At 50.3% G+C, this 8,668-nt stretch overlaps 1 protein-coding gene across 1 annotated transcript in view; it reads right to left on the minus strand.

Annotated features, from left to right (window-relative positions):
• The window catches only part of cysltr1 (cysteinyl leukotriene receptor 1), a 56,377-nt gene extending 49,802 nt beyond the window's left edge, over positions 1-6,575 (minus strand). The window contains exon 1 of the mRNA XM_071399855.1: positions 6,438-6,575. The gene's annotated coding sequence lies outside the window, so the exon portion shown is untranslated. The remainder of the gene's footprint in view (positions 1-6,437) is intronic.
• Between the last annotated feature and the right edge of the window lie 2,093 nt (positions 6,576-8,668).

Raw genomic sequence — 8,668 nt, forward strand, 5'->3', positions numbered from 1 at the left:
GTGTTGGAGGGCCAGTTTCTAGATGGGAGACCAGATGCTGCTGGTAATGGTGTGGGAGGGCCAGTTTCTAGATGGGAGACCAGATGCTGCTGGTAGTGGTGTTGGAGGGCCAGTTTCTAGATGGGAGACCAGATGCTGCTGGTAGGGGTGTTGGAGGGCCAGTTTCTAGATGGGAGACCAGATGCTGCTGGTAATGGTGTTGGAGGGCCAGTTTCTAGATGGGAGACCAGATGCTGCTGGTAATGGTGTTGGAGGGCCAGTTTCTAGATGGGAGACCAGATGCTGCTGGTAGTGGTGTTGGAGGGCCAGTTTCTAGATGGGAGACCAGATGCTGCTGGTAGTGGTGTTGGAGGGCCAGTTTCTAGATGGGAGACCAGATGCTGCTGGTAGTGGTGTTGGAGGGCCAGTTTCTAGATGGGAGACCAGATGCTGCTGATAGTGGTGTTGGAGGGCCAGTTTCTAGATGGGAGACCAGATGCTGCTGGTAGTGGTTTCGGAGGGCCAGTTTCTAGATGGGAGACCAGATGCTGTTGGTAGGGGTGTTGGAGGGCCAGTTTCTAGATGGGAGACCAGATGCTGCTGGTAGTGGTGTCGGAGGGCCAGTTTCTAGATGGGAGACCAGATGCTGCTGGTAGTGGTGTCGGAGGGCCAGTTTCTAGATGGGAGACCAGATGCTGCTGGTAGTGGTGTCGGAGGGCCAGTTTCTAGATGGGAGACCAGATGCTGCTGGTAGTGGTGTCGGAGGGCCAGTTTCTAGATGGGAGACCAGATGCTGCTGGTAGTGGTGTCGGAGGGCCAGTTTCTAGATGGGAGACCAGATGCTGCTGGTAGTGGTGTCGGAGGGCCAGTTTCTAGATGGGAGACCAGATGCTGCTGGTAGTGGTGTCGGAGGGCCAGTTTCTAGATGGGAGACCAGATGCTGCTGGTAGTGGTGTCGGAGGGCCAGTTTCTAGATGGGAGACCAGATGCTGCTGGTAGTGGTGTTGGAGGGCCAGTTTCTAGATGGGAGACCAGATGCTGCTGGTAGTGGTGTTGGAGGGCCAGTTTCTAGATGGGAGACCAGATGCTGCTGGTAGTGGTGTTGGAGGGCCAGTTTCTAGATGGGAGACCAGATGCTGCTGGTAGTGGTGTTGGAGGGCCAGTTTCTAGATGGGAGACCAGATGCTGCTGGTAGTGGTGTTGGAGGGCCAGTTTCTAGATGGGAGACCAGATGCTGCTGGTAGTGGTGTTGGAGGGCCAGTTTCTAGATGGGAGACCAGATGCTGCTGGTAGTGGTGTTGGAGGGCCAGTTTCTAGATGGGAGACCAGATGCTGCTGGTAGTGGTGTTGGAGGGCCAGTTTCTAGATGGGAGACCAGATGCTGCTGGTAGTGGTGTTGGAGGGCCAGTTTCTAGATGGGAGACCAGATGCTGCTGGTAGTGGTGTCGGAGGGCCAGTTTCTAGATGGGAGACCAGATGCTGCTGGTGGTGTTGGAGGGCCAGTTTCTAGATGGGAGACCAGATGCTGCTGGTAGTGGTGTCGGAGGGCCAGTTTCTAGATGGGAGACCAGATGCTGCTGGTAGTGGTGTCGGAGGGCCAGTTTCTAGATGGGAGACCAGATGTTGCTGGTAGTGGTGTCGGAGGGCCAGTATCTAGATGGGAGACCAGATGCTGCTGGTAGTGGTGTCGGAGGGCCAGTTTCTAGATGGGAGACCAGATGCTGCTGGTAGTGGTGTTGGAGGGCCAGTTTCTAGATGGGAGACCAGATGCTGCTGGTAGTGGTCTTGGAGGGCCAGTTTCTAGATGGGAGACCAGATGCTGCTGGTGGTGTTGGAGGGCCAGTTTCTAGATGGGAGACCAGATGCTGCTGGTAGTGGTGTTGGAGGGCCAGTTTCTAGATGGGAGACCAGATGCTGCTGATAGTGGTGTTGGAGGGCCAGTTTCTAGATGGGAGACCAGATGCTGCTGGTAGTGGTGTTGGAGAGCCAGTTTCTAGATGGGAGACCAGATGCTGCTGGTAGTGGTGTTGGAGGGCCAGTTTCTAGATGGGAGACCAGATGCTGCTGGTAGTGGTGTTGGAGGGCCAGTTTCTAGATGGGAGACCAGATGCTGCTGATAGTGGTGTTGGAGGGCCAGTTTCTAGATGGGAGACCAGATGCTGCTGGTAGTGGTTTCGGAGGGCCAGTTTCTAGATGGGAGACCAGATGCTGCTGGTAGTGGTGTCGGAGGGCCAGTTTCTAGATGGGAGACCAGATGCTGCTGGTAGTGGTGTCGGAGGGCCAGTTTCTAGATGGGAGACCAGATGCTGCTGGTAGTGGTGTCGGAGGGCCAGTTTCTAGATGGGAGACCAGATGCTGCTGGTAGTGGTGTCGGAGGGCCAGTTTCTAGATGGGAGACCAGATGCTGCTGGTAGTGGTGTCGGAGGGCCAGTTTCTAGATGGGAGACCAGATGCTGCTGGTAGTGGTGTCGGAGGGCCAGTTTCTAGATGGGAGACCAGATGCTGCTGGTAGTGGTGTCGGAGGGCCAGTTTCTAGATGGGAGACCAGATGCTGCTGGTAGTGGTGTCGGAGGGCCAGTTTCTAGATGGGAGACCAGATGCTGCTGGTAGTGGTGTTGGAGGGCCAGTTTCTAGATGGGAGACCAGATGCTGCTGGTAGTGGTGTTGGAGGGCCAGTTTCTAGATGGGAGACCAGATGCTGCTGGTAGTGGTGTTGGAGGGCCAGTTTCTAGATGGGAGACCAGATGCTGCTGGTAGTGGTGTTGGAGGGCCAGTTTCTAGATGGGAGACCAGATGCTGCTGGTAGTGGTGTTGGAGGGCCAGTTTCTAGATGGGAGACCAGATGCTGCTGGTAGTGGTGTTGGAGGGCCAGTTTCTAGATGGGAGACCAGATGCTGCTGGTAGTGGTGTTGGAGGGCCAGTTTCTAGATGGGAGACCAGTTGCTGCTGGTAGTGGTGTTGGAGGGCCAGTTTCTAGATGGGAGACCAGATGCTGCTGGTAGTGGTGTTGGAGAGCCAGTTTCTAGATGGGAGACCAGATGCTGCTGGTAGTGGTGTTGGAGGGCCAGTTTCTAGATGGGAGACCAGATGCTGCTGGTAGTGGTGTTGGAGGGCCAGTTTCTAGATGGGAGACAAGATGCTGCTGGAAGTGGTGTTGAAGGGCCAGTAGGAGGTACTATTTCCTCTGGTCTAAAGAAACATATCACAGGGCAGTGATTGGGGACATTGCCCTGTGTAGGGTGCAGTCTTTCGGATGGGACGTTAAGCGGTTGTCCTGACTCTCGGTGGTCACTAAAGATCCCATGGCAATTATCATAAGAGTAGGGGTGTTAACCCTGGTGTCCTGGCTAAATTCCCAATCTGGCCTTCATACGATCATGACTACCTAATCATCCCCAGTTTACAATTGTCTCATTCATTATCCTTCCTCTCCCCTGTAAATATTCCCCAAGTCGTTGCAGCTAATGATAATGTGATCTCAGTCAAATAAAGTGCAGTTATTTTGACCAGGGGTCATAGGGAATAACGTAACATTTGGAACATAGAATAAGATACAAAAGATAATGACTTAATCAAAGATTGACAAATATTGTAAATACTTGTAGAAAGTGTACTGAGAGATCAATGATCATCTGTCCACTACATAAACTATACACGACAGAACACTGTCAACTACAATGTTAGCTGTAGGCCAGAACGCTGGTCCTCCTGGTGGTTTAACTACAATGTTAGCTGTAGACCAGAACACTGGTCCTCCTGGTGGTTTAACTACAATGTTAGCTGTAGACCAGAACACTGGTCCTCCTGGTGGTTTAACTACAATGTTAGCTGTAGTCCAGAACACTGGTCCTCCTGGTGGTTTAACTACAATGTTAGCTGTAGACCAGAACACTGGTCCTCCTGGTGGTTTAACTACAATGTTAGCTGTATACCAGAACACTGGTCCTCCTGGTGGTTTAACTACAATGTTAGCTGTAGTCCAGAACACTGGTCCTCCTGGTGGTTTAACTACAATGTTAGCTGTAGTCCAGAACACTGGTCCTCCTGGTGGTTTAACTACAATGTTAGCTGTAGTCCAGAACACTGGTCCTCCTGGTGGTTTAACTACAATGTTAGCTGTAGGCCAGAACACTGGTCCTCCTGGTGGTTTACACATTCAGGAGCCTTACTGCCACTGGGACAAAGGATTGATTGGCCCTATATATTTTCTGCCCTGATACCCTGTAATGTTCCTCTACAGGGAGTAGCTCCAACTCCCGGTAAAGAGAATGTCTTGGTTCCATCAGTACCTTGTGGGCTTTTTAATATCATAAATTATAATTATATCAGAGACCTGTCTGCTTGACGCCTACCACCATCATAAATGACCTCCAGACCTGTCTGCTTGACCCCTACCACCATCATAAATGACCTCCAGACATGTCTGCTTGACCCCTAGCACCTTCATAAATGACCTCCAGACCTGTCTGCTTGACCCCTAGCACCTTCATAAATGACCTCCAGACCTGTCTGCTTGACCCCTACCACCATCATAAATGACCTCCAGACCTGTCTGCTTGACCCCTAGCACCTTCATAAATGACCTCCAGACCTGTCTGCTTGACCCCTACTACCATCATAAATGACCTCCAGACCTGTCTGCTTGACCCCTAGCACCTTCATAAATGACCTCCAGACCTGTCTGCTTGACCCCTACCACCATCATAAATGACCTCCAGACCTGTCTGCTTGACCCCTACTACCATCATAAATGACCCCCAGACCTGTCTGCTTGACCCCTAGCACCTTACTAGCAAAGCTAACCACTTTACATAACATTCTTAAAGCGCCAATCAGCAATTGAAACAATAACAAAGCCGTCTCCCCACCACAGTAAAAAGCAGGGGGATGGGCCTGGAGAAATGGAACCACTATCAGATTCAAAGACACAGGTATGGATGCAAGGACTGACCATGATATCAACACTATAGGTTGAACCATATGTTGAGGCTATATAGATGTGTATACATTGACCACCAATCAGATATCAGCAGGGTTCTGCTCTCTAGTGTACGGACGTGTGCTGATGGAAGACCAGGCCAATTCCAAATGCCTAGCAGTTGGCAGACCGTACCCAATACACATCTTCTCTCCCTGTGTATTTTCCCCGTTGTGAATAACTTATCTCTATTTCAAGGAGAACATGTCATGCTTTGTATCATTATGTAGGGAACATTATGCCCTGAACAATGACCCACCTTTCCCGGTTGGACAAGGGATTTATATTTTCAAAACAATACTGAAGATGGTTCTTCTCCCTCCTCAAGAGAGGTCCAGCTTGAGAGGTCCAGCAGGATAAGGGAGGCTGAGAGAGAGAGGTCTAGCAGGATAAAGGAGGATAAGGGAGGATGAGAGAGAGAAGAGAGAGAGAAGAGAGAGAGAAAAGAGAAGAGAGAGGAGAGGAGAGGAGAGAAGAGGAGAGGAGAGGAGAGAGAGAGAGAGAGAGAGAGAGAGAGAGAGAGAGAGAGAGAGAGAGAGAGAGAGAGAGAGAGAGAGAGAGAGGGAGAGAGGGAGAGAGAGAGAGAGAGAGAGAGAGAGAGAGAGAGGGAGAGAGAGAGAGAGAGAGAGAGAGAGAGAGAGAGAGAGAGAGAGAGAGAGAGAGAGAGAGAGAGAGAGAGAGAGAGAGAGAGAGAGAGGAGAGGAGAAATGCTTTTCTAGTCTTGTTATCGTACATAGGTGTGAAGGGCCACAGTTCAGCATTATAGACAGACAGTAAAAGAATGTTCAACATTGTTCAACATATGATATTAAAATGACACGTTGCTGCACTGCTGTAAAACCACCAATCAGATATCAACAGAGTTATGCTCTCTGCTGTAAAACCACCAATCAGATATCATCATCTGAACACATCTCTGTTATGCAACTCGTCTGTCTGTCTGTCTGTCTGTCTGTCTGTCTGTCTGTCTGTCTGTCTGTCTGTCTGTCTGTCTGTCTGTCTGTCTGTCTGTCTGTCTGTCTGTCTGTCTGTCTGTCTGTCTGTCTGTCTGTCTGTCTGTCTGTCAGTCAGTCAGTCCGTACCAGGTCAGACACACACATCTTCCCTTTCTAATCTCACACACGTAGCCCACCCGAACACCTGTTTATACAAACATATCTGTTTACTAACACTGTGTGTGAACCAGTAAGCATTGCTCTCTAGATGTTGACATATTTATGGCCTTGAATAGACATGTTATCTACAGTGATGTGATCGCTGCTCAGACACTTTACCTGCTGCTGCTGAGGAAGAAGTTGTGTTCCAGTTTAAACATTGATGGCATTATCAAACAGTAGATTAGGGGTTTCCTATTGAAGTCAGCAGACCACAAGGGAGCCTTGTTCAAGAAGGGCAGCTCAATCAATGGTAAATATAAAGTAACTAATTTAATACCATTCAGTATCCAGAGGTTTGTTCATATAAACAGAGAGTTTCTTACCGTAACCTGCAGACTGTTGCCTGATAGATGTCAGGACCTGCTGCTCTGCTTCAGCCTCAGACTACTGCTGCTGTGGGACACACTGATACACTCAGACTCCTCTCTCTCTCTCTCTCTCTCTCTCTCACACACACACTATCTCTCTCACACTCTCTCTCTCTCTCTCTCTCTCTCTCTCTCTCTCTCTCTCTCTCTCTCTCTCTCTCTCTCTCTCTCTCTCTCTCTCTCTCTCTCTCTCTCACACACACACTCTCTCTCTCTCTCACACACACACACACACACTCTCTCTCTCTCACATTTTCTCGGACTCTCTCTGTTTTTTTGTTGTAATAATGTTGAGTGATGATGCCTGTTGGAGGGAGGGAGACCACACAGTAACATCAATAAAGTTCTTTACAGTAAATTGATGATGACCTCAGCATCTGTTATTATAACAGATAATCCCAGCCAGTTATCCAGCCAACCAGTCAGTCAGTCAGCCATTCAAGCAGCCAGTTATCCAGTCAGCCAGTCAGTCAGTATGTCAAGCAGCCAGTTATCCAGTCAGCCAGTCTGTCAGTAAAGAAGCCAGCCAGCCAGTCAGACAGTCAGTCAGTCTGTCAAGCAGCCAGTCAGCCGGTCAGTCTCTTCACACCATATGGTAATGTATTTCAACCAGACAAACCAGTTTCTCTGTCGTTCTGTCTGTCTGTCTGTCTGTCTGTTGAAACGACGTCATCCATGAAACTCAAAACTGCATCTGCCCACTGAGATAAAGCCTGGGCATTAGTTATGGTAGCTAACAGGGCTCAGGTTTGTTCTCAGCTCTACTGGCATCACATTACCCCCTGGTAGTTCCAATGGCACCACATTACCCCTGGTAGCTCCACTGCCACCACATTACCCCTGGTAGCTCTACTGCCACCACATTACCCCCTGTTAAATCCACTGCCAACACATTACCCCCTGGTAGCTCTACTGCCACCACATTACCCCTGGTAGCTCTACTGCCACCACATTACCCCCTGTTAAATCCACTGCCAACACATTACCCCCTGGTAAATCCACTGCCACCATATTACCCCCTAGTAAACATTCACAAACTTTTACAGATGCACAATCGAGAGCATCCTGTCGGGCTGTATCACCGCCTGGTACGGCAACTGCTCCGCCCATAACCGTATGGCTCTCCAGAGGGTAGTGAGGTCTGCACAACGCATCACCGGGGGTAAACTACCTGTCCATCTCATATGTATACGCTGTACTCTATACCATCTACTGCATCTTGCCTATGCCGTTCGGCCATCACTCATTCATATATTTTTATGTACATATTCTTATTCATTCCTTTACACTTGTGTATAAGGTAGTTGTTGTGAAATTGTTTGGTTAGATTACTTGTTAGATATTACTGCATGGTCAGAACTAGAAGCACAAGCATTTCACTACACTCACATTAACATCTGCTAACCATGTGTATGTGACAAATACAATGTGTTTTGATTTGATTTGGTAGCTCCACTGGCACCCCATTACCCCCTGGTAGCACCCCATTACCCCCTGGTAGCACCACATTACCCCCTGGTAGCACCACATTACCCCCTGGTAGCACCCCATTACCCCCTGGTAGCACCACATTACCCCCTGGTAGCACCCCATTACCCCCTGGTAGCACCACATTACCCCATGGTAGCACCCCATTACCCCCTGGTAGCACCACATTACCCCCTGGTAGCTCCACTGGCACCAAGTCACCCCCTGGTAGCACCACATTACCCCCTGGTAGCACCACATTACCCCCTGGTAGCTCCACATTACCCCCTGGTAGCACCCCATTACCCCCTGGTAGCACCCCCCATTACCCCCTGGTAGCACCCCATTACCCCCTGGTAGCACCACATTACCCCCTGGTAGCACCCCATTACCCCCTGGTAGCACCACATTACCCCCTGGTAGCACCCCATTACCCCCTGGTAGCACCACATTACCCCCTGGTAGCACCCCATTACCCCCTGGTAGCACCCCATTACCCCCTGGTAGCACCCCATTACCCCCTGGTAGCACCACATTACCCCCTGGTAGCACCCCATTACCCCCTGGTAGCACCCCATTACCCCCTGGTAGCACCACATTACCCCATGGTAGCACCCCATTACCCCCTGGTAGCACCACATTACCCCCTGGTAGCTCCACTGGCACCAAGTTACCCCCTGGTAGCACCCCATTACCCCCTGGTAGCACCCCATTACCCC

The sequence above is a fragment of the Salvelinus alpinus genome, chromosome 4, assembly GCF_045679555.1.
Source record: "Salvelinus alpinus chromosome 4, SLU_Salpinus.1, whole genome shotgun sequence".
NCBI classification, from domain to species: domain Eukaryota; kingdom Metazoa; phylum Chordata; class Actinopteri; order Salmoniformes; family Salmonidae; genus Salvelinus; species Salvelinus alpinus.